Raw genomic sequence first — 21,975 nt, forward strand, 5'->3', positions numbered from 1 at the left:
CTTTTTTCCACACAAAGGCATTGATTAGGTTTGTGACTGCCCTCTGTAAAACATGACCACTTCCAAGGAAATATTGTATTTGTAGATGGAGGAAGAAAAAGCAAGTATTAATTTCAGGACAGAGGAGCTATTCAACAGGACAATGAGTGTAAAACTATTTCTATTTCATGTAAATTAAAAAAAAACAATTCCACAATTAAGTCATGAAAAAAGATGATAAATAGAGTCTATGATGTGAGCAAAACCCAACTGCCCCTTCAAGGCCTAACAGATCTTGGGGAGTGTCTTGTTACTTTTCTAGGCAAATACATGTCCTCTCTTTGAGAATTCAGAACCTCTCTTGCAATGGATTTCAATTAAACAATTTCATGGTTTTTATATGAAAAGACAGTCTGACATTTCATAGAGATGCCTATTAATCTGATGGTCTCTGCTAGCAAAGTGCTACAGAAAGCAGCTCTGGTTACATTAAAATGATATTTTAACACTAGGTTTGTGAAGCTTTAAAAGCTTTATTTTCAATTTTTTCATACTTTTTAAACAAACTTTAGGGATTTCTCATGGATCACAGCAAGGTTTTCTCTGGAATACAGTCATCCCACCTCTACCCAGCAATTCCAGCCAGTTCTCCAAAGCCTTGTTCCTCATGGAGGTAGTTCGACTGGGCGTGTGTCTAATGATGGATGGAACGGGCTGCCCTGGGAGCATGACCAGACCGCCTTATTCAGGGCAGGTCAGTCCCCAAACCATGAGGCCAAGGATTCCATGGATTTATTCTGGGATGACTAGTTCCCAACCTATTAGTAATTGTCCCAGAGACAGTCTCAGGAGGGTGAGCTTCACCATCATCCTCAGGCAGAGGGCAGCAGAGGAAGAATCTGATATTTCAAGAAGACGAGCAGTTTCATCAGCTGCAGTGTCTCCCTGGCTTAAGCAGATACTGAATTCTAGACTCTCCGTGGCCACTTCCATTTTCCTTGGCCCCTTTCTGTTCCTTGTTCTTCCTCCAGTTACCCATCTTGGAGAGTCCACACTCAGGCATCTTTGAGTCACCATCCCCCCGCCCCCCATCACGAGTTCCATTCTGAGTGCACGTCTGTTAAACCCAGTTTGTTCATAAGTCCAACAAAAGTTACCTCAGGTACCCAACTAGCACAATCACAATATACACATATATACACATTATATACAGACTATAGTACTGTGCTGTAATTGATTTATAATACTTTTCACACAATACATAAAAAACAAAAGTAAACAAAACACTTTTAATCTTATAGTACAGTACCTTGGAAAGTACAGTAGAACAGTACAACAGCTGGCACACGGCAGCTGGCATCCAGTGAACAGACAAGAAGAGCTATGGACTAGAGGAGGAAGAGGAGGTGGGAGACGGGAGAGCTGAAGGATAGTCAGCAACGGGAGACGGAGGGCAAGCTGCAGTCTCACTCACGCCTGACATTGATGGCACGTTGATGGTTCTGGTTCCTTGCTAGAACCAGATGCACATTTGCATCTTTGATAGTTAGCAACTTAAAGGTTCATATGTAGGAGACTTACTGTGCCCTCATCATCGTGCACTTCCCTTCTGCCTCCTCTTGCCTACAGGTCTTTCTTGGTTCAATTAAGTAGTCAGAACCTAGAGAAATGAACAACCATGGAGCATCAGAGGAGGAGGAGAAAGCTGTGCCAAAGCCACCTCAGGGGAAGATGGGCAATACTCACTCTCATGAATCTCCTTCTTGCCTTCACTTCTCTTATGTCTCTATTTGCTTCTCAAGCTTCACTCATCCTCTCTTCTCTGCTTATTCCATCATCTCTCTTTCTTCACCTTCCTATGACCAGACCATCGTTACAGAGTTATTTTGTCAGGAAAGCTAACTGCCTGCTCAGTACATTTCAAATTTGCTTATCATTTTCCTAATTAAAACCGTATACCCTTCATCCAAGGATTCAAGTGATTCCTTTGGAATATGGGATTGGGGTCTGTGGCCACCATCATTCTGCTGCCTTTGCCCATGTGTGGCTTCACTTTGGACCAGCGGAAGTCACATCCACCACTGCTGGGTGGGGTGGGGGGGGCAGGTTTAAGGGCCTGAAAAGATAACAGCTTTAAGCAGAGGCCACACAATGCACATGCCTGCATTAAACATGTAGATAAACAAGAAACAAATGTTCCCTGTTTTATGCCATAGAGGTTCTTGGGCTGTTTGTTACTGCAGCTAATGTTGCAGCCTAGCTGTTACAGAACAGGACCTGATGATAACCATGCAGACAGAATGACATGTTTCCTACTGAGTAACCCTCATGGAAAATTTCCATCTGCAGCATGAAACCGCAGCTTGTGACTCAGAGAGATCAAGAAGGCAGGCCAGTGACAGAGGGTACGTCTGATGCTGAATGTCTTAGTTTTACTCGTGTGTGTTTGTCGCTCAGTCGTGTCCAGCTCTTTGTGATTCCATGGACTGCAGCCTGGAAGGCTTCTTCCTCTGTCCACGGAATTCTCCAGCAAGAATACTGGAGTTGGTAGCCATTCCCTTTTTCAGGGGATCCTCCAGAACCAGGGATCAAACCTGGGTCTCCTGCATTGCAGGCAGATTCTTTACCCTCTGAACCATCAGCGAGGCCCTACCCTCATCCCAATATCAGAAAAGCTCCAGGAATATCCCTGCCTTAGAACCTTAGCCCCAGAGAGAAGGAAAACTTTCTCTCCTAAGTGGCTTACAAAATCCTTATTTCTTATCCAAGGCCTGAGGATTTCCCAAGATGACTGATTCCAGGAGTTTCTTCTCTTTTCAGGAAACTCCATCCTCACCTTTACATACTGTGATCTGATCTGTGACTCCAACAAGACCATCACACAAGTGTACTGGAAAGAAGAATCTAGGCTCTGCTGCAGTAAGAACCCAAGACTTCAGACGGATGGCTCAGAGATCTGAAAAGGTCTTTTGTGTGCTCTGCATGCTGGTATCAGGAAAAGCTTTTTTTTTTTGCTCTTTTTTACTTTGGTGTTTTATTATTTCCAAATCTGGCTTATATACAGGATAACCAGGGCACTGTTAAGGGAAAAAAAGGAGCTAAAACAGCCTGGCAGATGTGGCCAGTGGGCCCAGCCCCCGCGGCTCGGCCCTGGGAGGGAGTCTCGGGGCTGGGAGCCTCTGGGCCCTGCCTGGTTTGTGCGCCTGTGGCCCAGCGGCCACCAGCCTTCCGGGGGCAGGGCAGCAGTGCAGACCATCCCCTCCTCGCCCCATTCAGCTGGGGTTGCAGCCGGCCTGGTAGGGCAGCGACAAAGCTGACGGTCCTGTCCCCAGAGATCTGGTTGCTGCAGATGGACACCAGTACCCCACGTGTCCTGAGTGAGGGTCAGTCCGGGAGGCCTCAGTTGTAGCCACCCTGCTCATAGGAGCTGCTCTGTGCTGGAGGCTGAGATGTCCGGGAGCCACCAGGAGACAGAGGGTTTCAGCTCATCCTGGTCTGGGCAGAGCGCCCACATGTACAACATTAGCGGTACCTTGTCCAGGTCGCTCTCAACCAACTCGCCTTTGGGGTTCTTGATCACCATCACCAACTGGGCCTGGAAGGTGGTGATTAGCACAGGCCTCTGCATCCATCATCTTGCTGTGACCCTGACTGTCAGCAAGTCCTTGACCTTGACTATCAGCACTGTGGGACACCCAGCCCAAGGCGTTGTTGCTCTTGGCACACTTCATCTTCATCTCAAAGAACCGATCAAGCACCATGTTGCTGTCCCTGAAGGCCTTCAGCTGCTGGTCCCACTTGGAGTCCTTGTGCAGCGACCTCCAGTGCCTCCTCGTTGGCTTCAAACACTTCCTCTTCCTTCAACTTCTCTCCGGCCGCAGGTAGGCCCAGTCTGCCTGGGGATGCTCTGGTCCGTCTCCTTCTAGAGGGACTCCACACACTTGCAGGCGGTTTTGAAGGTGGCAGTCCAGTAGAGCTTCTCCCCGCCTTTGGACAACAACTTGGCCGACGGCTCAGCTGTCGTGGCTGCTTCTTCCACACCCTCCTTGATTTTCCCGCCAAGGTCACTTTGACTGACTTCATCAAGACTCTCCTTCCCGGTGCCCGTGATCTCCCCCAGCTTCTTTCCTGATCGCCTCTTTCCTTCTCAGAATTTCCGATTCGATGGTTCTGTGTCTCCTCGGCTTCCTGGCCTTGTCTCAGAACTTTTTTTTAACTTTCTTTCATTTCTTTGTTTTTGACTAATTCCTGTGTGATATTAAGGAGCCAGCGAGAGAGAAAGCCGTTTCTGTTTCCCAAGGCACAGGATTTGGACAGGGTCCGCTCTCCGCTCGGCCGGTAGCAGCACCACGTTCTGGCTGGACCAGAGGTGGACTCCGCTGCGGACCATCTCCATGGGCACGGTACCAGCCTGCCCGCAGCAGCGCCGCCACCCTGCTGCAGGATCCCGCGTGGGGGAAAGCTTTGATTGTGTTTTTAGAGCATTTACTTTTTAGAATTGGAGAAGGAAATGGCAACCACTCCAGTGTTCTTGCCTGGAGAAACCCAGGGACGGAGGAGCCTGGTGGGCTGCTGTCTATAGGGTCACACCAGTCGGACACGACTGAAACAACTTAGCAGCAGCAGAACTTTATTCATTCCAGACCTTTTCTCTTTCTTGTCTGGCGAAATCCTACGTCTTTAAGACTCTGTGAAGTCTTCCCTGACTTCAGGAAGGGTGGATCTCTCCATTCTGAGAATTCTACAGCACTGCTCTCCATATCTTTATGACAAAATTACTTCCCTTACTATATTGTGATTTGCCATTTTTTTTATGTCTCTCGCCAGTTACTTAAAGATGCCTTGCTGAGGACAGGAATTGGGTATATTATTCCTGGGTCCCTCCTAGTGCCCAGCAGGGGTACATGGGACACAGGAATTATAACATGTATGTCAATCATATGGATGAGAGGCATCAAAAGGCATTGTCATTTCTCAACTCATTCTTGGGTTGTGCCTGTGTGTTTCTGTATTGTGGGAGTATGGAATACAGTTATGTCCATGTAGCCATCAGATATGAAGCCTGTGTCCACAATGATCCATAGAGAATCTGTGAAAATAGTTCTTGGGCTGAAATATACAAAAGGCTTGAGAACTATTTATGCAGGCAATCACACCCTGAAAAGGAAGTGTGAGAGCCTTATTTGCCAAATAAAGCTACCCATACCATGTTGTTATAACCCCATGTTTATCCCTACACCATTGCTTTTGTATTTAAAATCAGAACTTTTAAAAACATTTTCTTTCTTTTTTTTTTTTTTTAATGTGCATTAAGGGCACATAATACACGATTGTATACTTAAATGACAGTTGTGATTTTTCAGTAGAAAATAAAGGAAATGGTCAATTTTTTTTGGTAGGGAGTATTAAGCCCACGTGATAAATCAACATTTTAAACAAATTTCTCCATCTGACTTCTTGTTTTCTGGTTTCATCTCATTGTGTGTGTGTGAGAGAGAGAGAGGGAGAGAGCAAGAGAGATGAGCATTGTAAACCTTGTTGAAAAACAACCAAAAAAGGAGTGGCAGATTCTAACTGAGTTATTATAGAATTGCATTACTACATCTCTCCCCCTATTATAGGCCGTGCTATTTTGTCATTTGTCAACTCCCTGAAAATATCCTTTTTCCCCCCACAAGTCAAAAATGTCTTCCTTAGGGCATACAGGATAAGTTGTAATAACACATTTGATAGCTCTAAGTAATTCTCTGCTACCAATGTACACAGTGAATGTTATTAATGGGAAACTCTTTCCATGGGCCCTGAAAATAGCCAATAACTCAACCTGTCAGCATTTTGATAACTACAGCCTTCAATTTAACATGAAGAAATATCAGATTCAGTTTAGTAGTCTCAAAAGCAATGAATACAGATGATGAAATCTCTTCTTTCAGGCAAAGAGACTGCAAATTATACATAGACACTTATTTCTAATAATGTCATTTCAATTTGCTTCTCAGTTGCCTGATATTAGAAGCATTTATTCAGGAATTGGATGAGCATTTAATCATCATTTCAGAGCTCCAGGCTCATCTCAGGGACCAATGGAATATCATATCAGCAACTGAGCGGCAATTCTTCCTACCCGCTTCCTGCATTTCTTTATCTCCTTTTTATTCTTACTTTCCAAGTTTTATTTCTTTGTTTAAAAATTTTTCATTGGAATATAGCTGATTTACAACATTGTGTTAATTTCAGATGTACAGCAAAGTGAATCAGTTATACATATACATATATCCTGCCCTCTTTTTAGATTCTTTTCCCATATAGATTATCACAGAATATTGTGTAGAGTTCCCTGTGCTATACAGTGGGTCCTTATTAGTTACCTAGAGCTCTGACAAACCTAGATAGCATATTTAAAAGCAGAGACATCACTTTGCCAACAAAGGTCCATATCGTCAAAGCTATGGTTTTTCCAGTAGTCATGTATGGATGTGAGAGTTGGACTATAAAGAAGGCTGAGCACCAAAAAATTGATGCTTTCAAATTGCGGTGCTGGAGAAGACTCTTGAGAGTCCTTTGGACAGCACGGAGATCAAATCAGTCAATCCCAAAGGAAATCAACCTTGAATATGCATTAGAAGGACTGATGCTTGAAGCTCCAATACTTTGGCCACCTGATTCAAAGAGCTGACTCATTGGAAAAAGACTCTAACGCTGGGAAAGATTGAAGGCAGGAGGAGAAGGGAGCAACAGAGGATGAGATGGTTGGATGGCATCACTGACTCAGTGGACATGAGTTTGAGCAAACTCCAAGAGATAGTGAAGGACAGGGAAGCCTGGCATGCTGCAATCCATGGGGCCATAAAGAGTCGGACACAACTTATTGACTGAACAATAACAAGTGCGTATATGTCAATCCCAGTCTCCAAGTTTATCTCTCCTCTCCCTTACCCCCTAGTAATCACAAATTTGTTTTCTATATCTGTAACTGTACTTTGTAATGGGATTTTATTTTGCCTGTAAAACCAGCTCTGATGTAAAAGGCAAGCTCACCCTTAGAGATGGTATATTGTAGCAAGGACCAGTGATATGTTGGTAAATGTTTATCAGTGTAGCTGATTTCCAGCCACCAGCATGTTAACACTGAGGGCAGCCTTGGGAAAAGAGGCCCCGAAGCACATTATTCTGCAGCACTTTCATTGTACGGTGACAATGTAAGAAAATGTCCTCAAGAGCATAGATAACAGTAAAATGTACTGACATAATCAGAAAGTGGAAGGGTGTGAGTATTTATTACCTTTGTTTTTTATATAATTTATGTAATTGTATTTTTAATATAATTTTTATAATGGCTATACTGGCTGACAAAATTCCTGATAATTTAATAATTTTTTCTTGTGATACTATGGGCTTCCATGTGGCTTAGATGGTAAAGAATCCTCTCGCAATGCAAGAGATCTGGGTTCGATCCCTGGGTCAGGAAGATCCCCTGGAGAAGGGAATGACTACCCACTCCAGTATTCTTGCCTGGGAAATCCCATGGACAGAGGAGCCTGGCGGGCTACAGTGAATAGGGTCACAAAAGAGTCAGACATGACTGAGTAACTAATACCTTCACTTTTCATGATACTATAGGAGCTAGCTTCAGCTATTGGATAGGTTGCTTTATTCAACCTGCCTTCAGAACCCACACCCTCCCCATCCAACCCTGAACCCATACAGCATCACTTCAAGCACTTTTTTGCTAGTATCTTCAATCAGGAACATTTGTTGTTTGATTGGGATGGCCAATTGTTTTGGTTAGTGGCGGAGAAGTGCAAAGATTCGTAAGAAAGAGTAGATAGATCAGAAAGAAGATTGGGACATCCTTTAACTCCCCCAAACCTAGAAACTTTTACTAAGTATCTTGAGTTACAGATAGACAGCCTGCTTCAATTTTATATTCTTGAATTTGGCTCACCACCTCCCAATGTCTTATAATTCACAGTTTATACACACACACACACATTTTTATATTTTTATATTCTCTTGAAAAATCTGAAAGTCTGGGCCACTATTACCATAGGACTACAACCCCCTGGGTCTGAATAGTGACCCTTAAATGGCCTTGAGCTCTCCAATTCAATCTCTTCAATTTGCCAGTCCCTGGAGAGTGAATGAGTGGTCCCGTTACAACCATGGCTTCCCCCTCAACCCCTGCCACCACCCCGCATCCTGGCCATTTCTACACATCACCACATCCCAAGTCCAACTTGCTTTCAGTCATTCATTTTCTGGCCTGTATGTCTCCTTCTCAATCTTCTTGATTGTACAAACAGCCTTTGAAGTCTCATTTCATACCAGAATTGTCTCGACTTTGGAAGAAAGGTAATGATTCCTCTACCATTACTCTGGGCTTGTTTCAGTGGTAAAGAATCCTCCTGCCAATGCAGGAGCCACAGGAGATTTCAGTTAGCAGGTTCGAATCCTGGATCGGGACGATCCCCTGGAGTAGGAAATGGCAACCCACTCCATTATTCTTGCTGGGATCCCATAATCCCATGGACAGAGGAGTCTGGCGGGCCTCAGTCCATGGGGTCGCAAAGAGTCAGACATGATTGAGCATGATGATTGAGATCATTACTCTGCTTGTTCTGCCTTCACCAACTGAAACAAATTTTTTATTTTTAAAAAACCACCAAAACACCACCAAACCACCAAAACTTCTATGCACCTTGATTTTATGAATATCTTATGAATGTACTATTTTCATTGCCCTGTTCTTTTACAAGTCCCTTTTAGACAGCCTGTTCTTGAAGGGCAGTGCTCAGGAAGCATAACCATTTAGCTTTCTTTGCATCTCACTTAGTAAAGAATCACGGACAGCTTTCTAAATGTTCTTTCATAGCTTTAAGAATGGGGATATTCACGGTGAGCTTATTGATACATGCTTGTGAGTGGCAGCATATGAAACAATCACTCTATCTTAGAGCAAGTTCAGTTCAGTTCAGTTCAGAGGCTCAGTCATGTCTGACTTTTTGCGACCCCATGAATTGCAGCACGCCAGGCCTCCCTGTCCATCACCAACTCCTGGAGTTTACCCAAACTCATGTCCATTGAGTTGGTAATGCCATCCAGCCATCTCATCCTCTGTTGTGCCCTTCTCCTCCTGCCCCCAATCCCTCCCAGCACCAGAGTCTTTTCCAATGAGTCAACTCTTCGCATGAGGTGGCCAAAGTATTGGAGTTTCAGCTTTAGCATCAGTCATTCCAAAGAACACTCAGGACTGATCTCCTTTAGAATGGACTGGTTGGATTTCCTTGCAATCCAAGGGACTCTCAAGAGTCTTCTCCAACACCACACTTCAAAAGCATCAATTCTTCGGCTCTCAGCTTTCTTCACAGTCCATCTCTCACATCCATACATGACCACTGGAAAAACCATAGCCCTGACTAGATGGACCTTTGTTGGCAAAGTAATGTCTCTGCTTTTGAATATGCTATCTAGGTTGGTCATAACTTTTCTTCCAAGGAGTAAGTGCTTTTTAATTTCATGGCTGCAATCACCATCTGCAGTGATTTTGGAGCCCCCCAAAATAAAGTCTGACACTGTTTCCACTGTTTCCCCATCTATTTCCCATCAAGTGACAGGACCAGATGCCATGATCTTGGTTTCTGAATGTTGAGCTTTAAGCCAAGTTTTTCACTGTCCTCTTTTACTTTCATCAAGAGGCTTTTGAGTTCCTCTTCACTTTCTGCCATAAGGGTGGTGTCATCTGCATATCTGAGGTTATTGATATTTCTCCCGGCAATCTTGATTCCAGCTTGAGCTTCTTCCAGCCCAGCGTTTCTCATGATGTACTCGGCATATAAGTTAAATAAGCAGGGTGACAATATACAGCCTTGACGTACTCCTTTTCCTATTTGGAACCAGTCTGTTGTTCCATGTCCAGGTCTAACTGTTGCTTCCTGACCTGCATATAGGTTTCTTAAGAGGCAGGTCAGGTGTGTGGATCTTAGAGCAAGAGCCCTCATTAAAGAGTAAGTCATGGTGCTAATAAGAGTGCTTTCAAATTTCTAGCAGTCTCCATGGCTTAGCAAATTACGTCTGCATCAGAGCTTATGCAGAAATTGTGCCAAGACACACTGTCAAAAATCCACAATCATTGTGTCTTTCTTTACATGTCTTCTAAGTTATGAATATATAATGCATAAACAAGTTCTAGCTATATTGTGCATTAAGAGTAATGAAACAATATTTCAACTGCCTTATCCTTGCAAACAGAAACAACCACTAGCTTTTATTTCTAAATGTTTAATTCATCACCACAGCCACCATCATCTGGACTACAGATGGCAGACGTACTTTCTGGAACTCTATTTCCAAGTAAACAGCATTTCCTTCAACGGTTCTGTAGAGAGAATACACAGTATTTATATTCCTCTCAGCTCTTCTCTGCATTTTGCCCAAGATTATAAGCACATTTGGGATGAGAACAATCTCACTAAAGAACAAGTGTATTCTGTCAAATTGGGTTAGAGAGAAAAACTAAACTCAGAGGAGAGGGAAAATCCTTATAAAGAGATTCTTTTGGTTGGGTTGGGGTTTTTTGTTTAATTTGTATATCGCTTACTCAGTCTTTTGTGAGGGCACAGTTATCATTTCCAGTTCTATTTCCTTTGTTCAAAAATTCCTGACCAGACATAATTCACTTAATTAACAGCTCTTTGAGTCAATTGAGTTTGCTGCCTTAGGGGACAAACACCAGAGGGCCAGAAACTCCTGAGTGAGCTGGCGAGGCTCCAGAAGTACATAAACACACACTTGGGCTGTTTCTGAAAAAACAGAACAGACCCGAATGCAAATGACAGCAGCAGAGACCGCGGCCACTGTGGACAGGAGGTGAGTCTCCCTCTGTCTTCCATGTTGGAAAAGCTTGCTTTCCGTGTATGTGTGAACCCCAGTGATACACACAGATACAATGAGCTCAAAAATCAGAGCAGGCAGATGTCAGTAGCCAGCTCACTGGAATGTCTGGAACCAATGATTTCAACCACTTGACACAAGCATCTGATCACTGAAAGTATGAAACATACAATCAAAAATAAAAAAATAGAATAGATGAAATGAATGGAAACCATCACATTACTGGGTTCACTGTGCTTTCAGGGATTTACACCTGTTTACAGCATGAGTACTAAGTTTTTATTTCTGAGGTTTGCTGGTAACAGTGTTGATTTCTGGGCTGCAAGATAACTGGGGCAAAGGTTGTTGGGGATCCTATTGAATGATCTGGCTGTGTGCTTTTAGAAAGCAATTCCATATTTCATATGGTGGATATTAAAGTGGGACAGGTGCCTTGGGGCCTGAAATGTTTATGACTGCTAATTACTGATTTTTTTTGTAGAAAAAATATATATGAAATTTTATTACCAGTACCATTTGAATATAAAATAACAAAAACATATTTACTAATCTATAACCCACTTGATTTCAAACAGTATTCTATACACAAAATTATTATATCAATTATTATAATAGTTCAGTTTAAAGTAAACTTGAACAATCTAATGTTTAATTTTAATAATTACTAATATTTAGTTGTACTTAACTGTAGCATTTTAAATGCTTATTTGGAAGTAGTAATAGATCAGAGGTCTTCTGATTCTCTTTTATTTTTGATTTATTCATTTTTAATATGAGGATAATTGCTGTACAATATTGTGTTGGTTTCCGCCATACATCGGCATGAATCAGCCATAGATATGTATATGTTCCCTGCCTCTTGAACCTCCCTCCCACCTCCCACTCCACCCTACCCCTTTGATCAGCATTTTATGTTCTTCTCTATATTTCTTTACTCCTAGGTTGATCTGATATTTGACCAATAAGGAGTACCCAGAGGGAAAATTAATACTTTTTACAGGTAGATAGCACCATATCATCTGTGGTAAACGGTTGAATGTTGCTGTATGTTACCTTTTCTTGTGTTCCCTCCCATAAAGCATCCTGATTAGACAGGTCAAGCTCCACTTCTGAGTCAGAGAATCTTACAAACCAACTTCATTTATTTAAGCAACTGCTCTAGGAAAAGCAAAATGCTAAGCAGTGAAAGCAACCTACAAAACTTTGAGTAGTAAAAGGAAAAAAAGTGAAAGTGAAAGCAAAAGTCATTCAGTTGTGTCCGACTCTTTGTGACCCCATGGACTGTAGTCCACGGAATTCTCCAGGCCAGTATACAGGAGTGGGTAACCTTGCCTTTCTCCAGGGGATCTTCCCAAACGAGAGATCAAACCCAGGTCACCTGCATTGCAGGCAGATTCTTTACCAACTGAGCCACAAGGGAAGAAAAGGAAAAAAGAGTGTAGAAATACTGATTATACACTGTGATTTTGCAAAGAACTAACTGTGGCTGAGTAGTCCTGGCCTCGGAGCAGGGCTAGAAGCACAGCCCTTTTTTTGGCCCACTCGTTGTTTTTCTTTTTAAAAACTGATTCAAGAACAGTAAAACTGCAATAGGCAGCCGAGTCCACCTGCCATGTGACACAGAACCCCCTCATCAGCACTTCTGATTTCCAGAGGCTGGAGTCCGAGGCAGCCTCAGAAACTACAGAGATAAATATACTTGCCCAAAACAGAGGAGTTTTTGAGCTGGCAGTTGTTGATAAAGATGTGTCATTACTGGTTTTGTTCTTTACGTAAGGTCTTTGCACTGAGATGGTGAAATTTTTGTCACTTCTATGTAGGTTGTTGTTTTGGTACAAATGAAGACATGGGAGAGGGTGGTGATCATTTCTAAACTACTGAAACAAAGGAAGGTGGATTCTGTTATTCCAAGGGCCCTGGGAATTGAATGTCTTCAGAAACATTCGAGAAAGAAGGAAGCTAAATGTTAAAAGGCCTTGAGTGAGTGAGTGAGTAAGTGAAGTTGCTCAGTTGTGTCCGACTCTTTGCGACCCCATGGACTGTAGCCTGCTAGGCTCCTCCATCCATGGGATTCTCCAGGCAAGAGTACTGGAGTGGGTTGCCATTTCCTTCTCCAGGAGATCTTCCTGACCCAGGGATTGAACCCAGGTCTCCCACATTGTAGGCAGATGTTTTACCATCTTAAGGCCTTAGTGTTGATTAAAAAGTGAGATCAGAAACAAACAAAAAATAAATAAAATGGATTCAGTATTTTACAATTAGGAGATTATACACAGTGACACACAAACTTTTATGTTTTTGTATTCTCTTGACAAATCAGAAAGTCTGGTTCTGTGTTAGCACGGGGCCACAATCCCTTGGGTCTGATTACTGATCCTTAGATGGCCTTGAGCTTTCCAGCTCAAGACAGTCTCACCAGTCCCTAAGGAGTGAGCGACTGGTCTCATTACAACCATACCCCCTCCTCCCCCCATGTATCCTTCCTGCCTGGACAAGAAGACATTTGGGTCTCTGTCATAGAATTCCTCTCAAGAACTTGGTCGCTTCAGTCATGTCTGACTCTTTGGGACCCCATAGACTATAGCCTGCCAGGTTCCTCTATCCATGGGATTATCCTAGCAAAAATACTGGAGTAGGTTGCCATCTCCTACCCCAGGGGATTAAACCCATGTCTCCTGCATTGGCAGGCAAATTCTTTACCACTGAGCCACCATAGAAGTTCCATAGCATTCCTCATAGAAATTGTTTCAGATCCTCGACTAAAACTACGTGACTGTGAAGAAATCACGTATCCTCTCGGTCCTCTGTCTCCTCATCTCTGAAACAGGGATGACAATATCTGTAACAGTACACCTATCTCGTAGTGTTGACGTGTAGATCATACAGCCTGCAAAAGAGCTTCTCATGTGTTAGTTACTGTTGTTCATTTATTATTAAATAATTTTGTAATTATATGAGTGTTAATGATTGACCTAAAACCATTAAATCATGAGTCAAATAAGTTTCTAATTCTGATTTTTTTTCTTCATTGTATATATAATGTCATCAGCAACACATTAAGAGTAATCAATGAACTGTAATTTAGAGATGTAATTTGCTGATGGGGTCAGAAGCAGCAAATAAAATTGACAAAATGTCAAAGCCCCTCATTTTTAATGGACCATTTCCAAGGCCTGGGAGAGAACCCAGAAATGAGTTCACCTAGTTGTGTGCTTATCTAAAATATGTCAAAGTAAGATAGTTTCACTGTAAGTTTCAAAGTAAGATAGTTAAGACAATTGTCTCTTTCCACTCATTTTTCCTTTGTCATCCTTGCCCTGTGATATCAGGGATTTTAGAGTGGCTTGGCTTTTGGGAGATACAGATAAAGGGAGCTGAGCAAAGGAAGCATTTATTTTTGGTTTAATGGAGTATCATCAAGGCTGTATACTGTCACCCTGTTTATTTAACTTATATGCAGAGTACATCATGAGAAACACTGGACTGGAAGAAGCACAAGCTGGAATCAAGATTGCCGGGAGAAATATCAATAACCTCAGATATGCAGATGACATCACCCTTATGGCAGAAAGTGAAGAGGAACTCAAAAGCCTCTTGATGAAAGTGAAAGTGGAGAGTGAAAAAGTTGGCTTAAAGCTCAACGTTCAGAAAACGAAGATCATGGCAACCGGTCCCATCACTTGATGGGAAATAGATGGGGAAACAGTGGAAACAGTGTCAGACTCTATTTTTCTGGGCTTCAAAATCACTACAGATGGTGACTGCAGCCATGAAATTAAAAGACGCTTACTCCTTGGAAGGAAAGTTATGACCAACCTAGATAGCATATTCAAAAGCAGAGACATTACTTTGCCAACAAAGGTTCGTCTAGTCAAGGCTACGGTTTTTCCTGTGGTCATGTATGGATGTGAGAGTTGGACTGTGAAGAAGGCTGAGCGCCGAAGAATTGATGCTTTTGAAGTGTGGTGTTGGAGAAGACTCTTGAGAGTCCCTTGGACTGCAAGGAGATCCAACCAGTCCATTCTGAAGGAGATCAGCCCTGGGATTTCTTTGGAAGGAATGATGCTAAAGCTGAAACTCCAGTACTTTGGCCACCTCATGTGAAGAGTTGACTCATTGGAAAAGACCCTGATGCTGGGAGGGATTGGGGGCAAGAGGAGAAGTGGACGACAGAGGATGAGATGGCTGGATGGCATCACTGACTCGATGGACGTGAGTCTGGGTGAACTCCGGGAGTTGGTGATGCACAGGGAGGCCTGGTGTGCTGCGATTCATGGGGTCGCAAAGAATCGGACACGACTGAGCGACTGATCTGATCTGATCTTATTTATGTAGCTTATGGTCTCTTCTGGCATTGTTACTTATTGCTAGGTATCCAGGTATAAAGATGACTTCCAGGAAAACCACCGTTGTCCACCAGGCTGACTCACCCAACGGTAATACAAAGTGTAGGGTCAGAGATGAGGCTGCAACATGAGAGTGCTCTAACCACTCAGCCCTAGATATGGGGGCCATGTGGGAGAAACAAGGTTTGGAATGTATGGGCCGAAGCTAGTCTGCAGAAATCTCTTTTAATTATCAGACCCGCAAATCAAAATTGTTAGTGGAAGATTTGGTTCACTACAATACCTACCCAAATGGGAGTTTTGTCAGGGGGAGATAAAATAATTCAGAATATACAATTTTAAATACTCTATACATTTCTTTTTTTGTGGGAATCATGCAAATACAAGTTTATAAGAATTCTTATGTTTATAGAGCAAAACTGTGGCAGTACCACATGCATCTGAAATGTCTGTGTGGCATTCTGTGCTTTCTGCAATGCATTAACTTGTTACTCAACAAGCTTTACTGTTGTTGTTACTCAACATCTTGTCCTGACAGTAGTTCCAGAAGAAACAACCTGTAACATTGACATTGGCATAGTGAGTCTGCACACAAAATTGTCTAAAAGCAGTAAGATGACCCAAAGAATAGAGGGTCTCAGTGATAAAAATTCCTACACATATCCATCAACAAGTTAATGTATGTAAAATAGAAATTGTGTGATAGATAACCAGTAAGGACCTAGTGTTCCCTACTGTACAGGGAACTATAATAAATATTTTGTAATAACCTAAAGGAAAAGAAGCTGAAAAAGAATAGATATATACGTATAATTGAACCACTTTGGTGTATACCTGAAGCTAACCTGACACTGCAAATCAACCATACCTCAATTTTTTTTTAAGTTGTTTGATTACCAATTTATATGGCTCTATACAAGGTAGGAGCAATTAAAATGTATTTGAAATGCACTTTTGCAAACCTTAAATTCAGATTGTGTACACTGTTATGAGTTATGGACTATGCCAAAATTTAAATAAAATGAAATTAAGTATCCTACTGCAAGCCAAAAACCTATTCTGAAAGAAAGAAGACTGTAGGGGCCTCAAAATGGCCAAATTCTCCTACTGGGTCTGAAGGAAATGGAAATCTCTTGGAAGCAACATCGTGAAAAGATAGATATATTTACTAGAATGAGAATACTTTCAGAAGGAAAAGCAGTGGAAGAAAAGGAAAGTTAAGAAGGGAGAAATTGTGTGTATGTTAGTCCTTTTCTCCCAGTTCGTCCCACCCTCCCCTTGCCGTCTATGTCCAGTCTGTTCTCTACATCTGCATCACTATTCCTGCCCTGTGAATAGGTTCATCTGTACCATTTTTCTAGATTCTACATATATGCATTAACATATGATACTTGCTTTTCTCTTTCTGACTTACTTCACTCCATATGACAGACTCTAGGTCCATCCACATCTCCATCATATGACCCAGTTTTGTTGAGTTTTGTTTTTTATGGCTGAGTAATATTCCATCGTATATATGAACCACATTTTCTTTATCCATTCATCTGTTGATAGATGTATAGGTTGCTTCCATGTCCTGGGGTACATATGTATACATATAGCTGATTCACTTCTTTGTATAGCTGAAACTAACATTGTAAAGCAATGTTGTAAAGCAATTGTAAAAGGACATTGCAAAACAATTGTACATGACAAAAAACATTTTTAAATAAATTTTTTAAAAAAGAGGAGAGAAATTATAAGTCCACCAGCGCATTCCAGATAGTCAGCAACCACTTACCTTGAGGAAGAAGTTGATTTTCATGGTTAGGAACCATGTCTCTTTCCTCATGTTGTTACAGAAAGCAATAAAATGTTCAACATTGTTAATGACAGCAATTTTTCAGAATTGTGATACTAATAATATATAAAGAGAAATGAACAGAATGCAAAATAAACAAAAAGCCTTAAACAGATATTTTGAGAAGAAAAAAAAGGTAACTTATCTTGAGATCTGGACTAGCCGAGCCCAACACTAAAATTGCATGAATCGTTTTAAACTGTTTTCAGTGAGACAGACACAACCGACACAAGACAAGTGCTCAGTCTGAATGACCATATTGAGAATTCTCAAGTCCTGGAGATGACACCGAATCCAAGGAGGCCGTGTTTACTTGTTTTATATGCAAGTCAAGCCAAACAAAGCACAGTGAATCAGGGTTTTAAGACCAAAGACAACTTACTATTATTCCTGGAGTGCTAAAAAGTAGCTACAGTTGTTCAATGTTAAGTGAGAGTTTTGTCCTTCAGGGTCATAATGAAAGTGAAATTCTTAAATAATACAAATTTAGTGGGAATCATGTAGTTATTGAATTTAATCCATTGTTGTGTCAGGACTTGGAAAAAATGTCAAAGTGAAAAAAAACAAATGTGACTTACTTATCCAAACATTTCAAAAAAAAATGAAATAATGGGAGAATCCATACAAAATGAAGTGGCAAACCAAACACCACCTACCACTCCATTACTGTAGATTCTACCCTGATCACTTAGTAATAACAATGCACACTTGTTACAAAAGGAAATCCTATGAGCAGTTTTAAGCTATTTTTTTTTTCCTTTGGCCAAATGAAAATCATCTATTTGTAAGTTTCTTAAATCAATAAAATATGTTATGGACAATTGCAACCTGTCATTGAAAACCATTTGCCATCAGTTGTGTGGCAACATAGCAGTTACAAGAGATGAGAACCAAGATCTGTGTGAATGTGTAACACGTGTTGCTCCATCTCTTCATCTCATCAGACGGAAAGTTGCTTCTTAGGACCAGAAGTTATTAATTACTTTGGTATTTTATAATAGTTTTGTTTTCTTTTCAGATCCATCTGATTGATGGAACAAATGAAACACATATGCTATCCTGGATTACTTTTGAAGAGTAAGTATAACAAGATGGTCCATCTCTAATAGCACTGGGGCTAGGAATATAGATGAGGCAAGATTGGCCTGTTTATGTTTGGGGCTGGAGAATGGGCTCACTATACCGTCTATTTATTTTTATATATGTTAAAAATTAAAAAAGGTTAACGTTTTTTGGTTTGGTGGTAAAAGGAAAAAGCTGATTTTCTGTTCATTCAAGTTATGTACAGACCCAGATTTATTCATTAACTCACTTCCTCTAGCAGAAGCTACAAAATTTGGGAGGAAACTTCCTTATGTCATTTCTCCCTTTTCTATAGATTTCATGCTCAAAAGTTGATAGGCTATAAGAAAAGCAATAAAGATAAACAACAAAATAAATAGACATATATGGGGGCACTGAGAAGCAAATTGTAGTGAAAAATTTTCAGAGCACAATAAAAGCAATAATTCATTACAAGATAAACTTCTAATAGAAGTAATAAACAGGGTATTTGATTGTTTGCTGTTCCATCCAATTAATGGAAAAGAATTTTATTAACAATGAAGAAATATTTATAAGATTTGTTTCTTGGACAGAAAATACTAATATCAACGAAGATAATCTGAAATTCATAGCACATTTTCATCACTACAGAAAGCTTCCTTGTCCCAATTTTCAGTCAACCTCCCTACCTCCATTGCCACAATAAACAACCATCAGTATTCTCATTTCTGACTTACGGCTGAGTTTTGACTGTTCCAGTGTTTAATATAAACAGCATAATATACTGTTCACTCTTCTGTGAATGTCTTCTTTCAGTCAAGGTATTATTTGGGAGATTAATCTCTGTTTTATACATATCACAAGAGGGACCATGGTGAAAACAGCTTCCCAATGACTCCCTTTCCTGTTATCTTATCCTTGTATAATGGAAAATTGCTACCCCTACCATCACGTGACAAGGTCTATATACTACCCCATGAAACAGACTGCTTTTATGACTTGATTGACCAATAAAATGTGATGGAAGTGATATTCTTTGACTTCTGAATCCAAGCCTTAATAGAGCTTATAGCTTCTACTTTATGTCTTGGAAGAAAGGTGTGAATGTGCGTGCTCCGCCATGTCCAACTCTTCACGTCTCCATGGACTGTAGCCTGCCAGGCTCCTCTGTCCATGGGATTCCCAGGTGAGAATACTGGAGTAGGTAGCCGTTTCTTTCTCCAGCAGCCATATAAGGAAGTTCAGGCTATCCTGCTGAAGAGACAGGCCACATTTATAGAGTAGCCCTGGAGGATGGGAAGACCACCTGGATCAAGGGCCACATGGAGGCAGGTGTCCAGCCCACTGCCAGCATCAAGCCACCAGGAGGTGAGTGAGGCTCTCTTGGTTCCATCCAGGCAATTGAATATAAATGCAAGAGTCAGCCCAGGCAGAAATGCCACTCTCTTAACCTACAGAAGTAATATACCATAGCTGTTTTAAGTCACTATATTTTGAAGTGATTTTTTACACAGTCCCAGATAACTGATATACAGTGGTTTGTTCCTTTTCATTGGTCAGTAGAATTTCATTGTATGTGTATACCACCATATAATTTAGCAATTTATTTCCTTAGTAGTTTTTTCTCCCCTAGTTTTGACAATTATGGAACAGTTGCTATGAAAATCCTTATACAGTTTTTTTTTTTTTTTGAGTGGACCATTTTTAAAGTCTTCATTGAATTTGTTACAATATTGCTTCCAAATATTTTTGTTTTGCTTTCTTGGCCCCGAGGCATGTGGGATCTAGTTCCCTGGCCAGAGATCAAAAATGCATTCTCTGCATTGGAAGGTGAAGTCATAACTACTGGATCTCCAGGGAAGTCCTTTGTACAGCGTTGTTGTATTTTTTTTTTTTTTTACTGAGTGTATTTTTATTTCCCTAGGAGTTGAATCGCTAAATTATATTTTAAATATATGTTTAAACTACCAAATCGGTTCCCAAAGTACTTGTCTTTATACATTTCCAGCAATAGTGTATGAGAGTTGCATTTGTAACCTTCCCCAATACTTAGTATTGTCTGTGTATTCTATTTCTAATTTGAGCTATTCCAGTTACTGTAAATTATGCTTTTAATCTGCATTTCACTGATGTTTAGCATCAGTGTGTATTGGCCACTTTTATAAGTACAATCATATAATTTCTTTTGTGAAGTATGTTTCGGTTTTTGCAATTTTTTTAATAAGATTGCTCAATTTTCTATTAGTCAGTAGTTGGAATTATTTATATATACTGGGTATGAGTCTTTTATGAGATATTGGTATTGGAAATATTTTCTTTCAGCTGTAGCTAGTTTCTTCTTTTATCATCTTAATGAAATCTTTTGATGCATGGAAATTTTGTATTTTGATGGACTGTATTTTATAATTACTATTTTTCATCTACAAAACATGTGCCATCTATGTCACAAAGATCTTCTATGTTTCCTCTAGAAGTTTTTGAGTTTTAAGTTTTGTGTGTGTGTTCTTGAAACCCTATTCTTTTTTTTAAAGAATTCTTTCCCATTATGGTTTATCACAGTACAATTTGATCTTGTTTATCCATCCTATATATACCAGTTTGCATCTGCTAATCCCAAACTCTCAATTCAGCCTTGTCCCAGCCCACCCACCCAAGCTTTTCTTTTCTGTTCTCTATGAGTCTGTTTCTGTTTTACAGATAGGTTCATTTGTGTCATATTTTAGATTCCACACAGAAGTGATATCATACGGTGTTTGTCTTAGCGATCTCTTTCTGATTTACTCCACTTAGTGTGGTAATCTCTAGTTGCATCCACGTTGCTGCAAAATGGCATTATTTCATTCTTTATGGCCAAGTAGTTGAGTTTCAACTTTTAGCTATATGTAGCATTTATATAGAAAAATACACCTGAATGTACATGTATAGTCATCTGCTTCTCTGATTGAACCCTGACCAATACACAGTCCCAGCAGCAGAGAGGCTGACACTGCAGCTTAGACCTGGAACAGAACTTTCGCCTTTTCTCAATTCCACTTTTTTGTTGTTGTTGTTAATCGGGTGGTAGTAGTACATGAACCCTGTTGGCTCAGACAGCAAAGAATCTGCCTGCAATGCAAGAGACCCCAGTTTGACCCCTGGGTTGGAACGATCCCCTGGAGAAGGGAATGGCAACCCACTCCAGCATTCTTGCTTGGAGAATCCCACAGACAGAGGACCCTGGCAGGCTACAGTCCATGGGGTTGCAAAGAGTCAGACACGACTAAGCAACTAACACACTTAATACACACACATGCCGTCCTTTTGGCTTCAGCCAGAGTGAGGTTTCCCATGTGTCTATGTTAGGTTATTCTGTTCTTGGTGGACTCCCAGCCCCTGATCTTTCTTCACGGGGTTAGAAATGGAAACACTGACTTCCTCTACAGTTTCTCTGGAGTGTAGGTAGCTATTTTAGTCCATTCAGGCTGCTTTAACAAAACACAATAGACTGGGTAGCTTATAAACAACAGAAATTTATTTCTCTTAGTTCTGGGGGCTGGAAGTCCTAGATTAGGGTATCATCATGACTGAGGGGGGCTTTCCTGGTAACTCAGATGGTAAAGAATCTGCCTGCAATGCAGGAGACCCAGGTTAGATCCCTGAGTCGGGAAGATCCCCTGGAGATGGGAATGGCTACCCATTCCAGTATTCTTGCCTAGGAAATCCCGTGGATGGAGGAGCCTGGTGGGCTACAGTCTATGGAGTGGCAAAGAGCTGGACATGACTGAGCAACTGTCACGTTCATGGTTGAGAGAGGGGCTTCTTCTGGGATGCAGACTCTCCTTGTTTCCTCCCATGGGGGAAGGGAGCAAGGGGTCTCTTTGGAGTCCCTTTTACAAG

General features: G+C 41.2%; 1 pseudogene; it reads right to left on the minus strand.

Annotated features, from left to right (window-relative positions):
* Positions 1 to 3,174: 3,174 nt before the first annotated feature.
* LOC102407698 lies at positions 3,175 to 17,046 on the minus strand (annotated as a pseudogene).
* Positions 17,047 to 21,975: the final 4,929 nt, after the last annotated feature.

Source organism: Bubalus bubalis, chromosome 10 (genome assembly GCF_019923935.1).
Source record: "Bubalus bubalis isolate 160015118507 breed Murrah chromosome 10, NDDB_SH_1, whole genome shotgun sequence".
Lineage (NCBI taxonomy): Eukaryota > Metazoa > Chordata > Mammalia > Artiodactyla > Bovidae > Bubalus > Bubalus bubalis.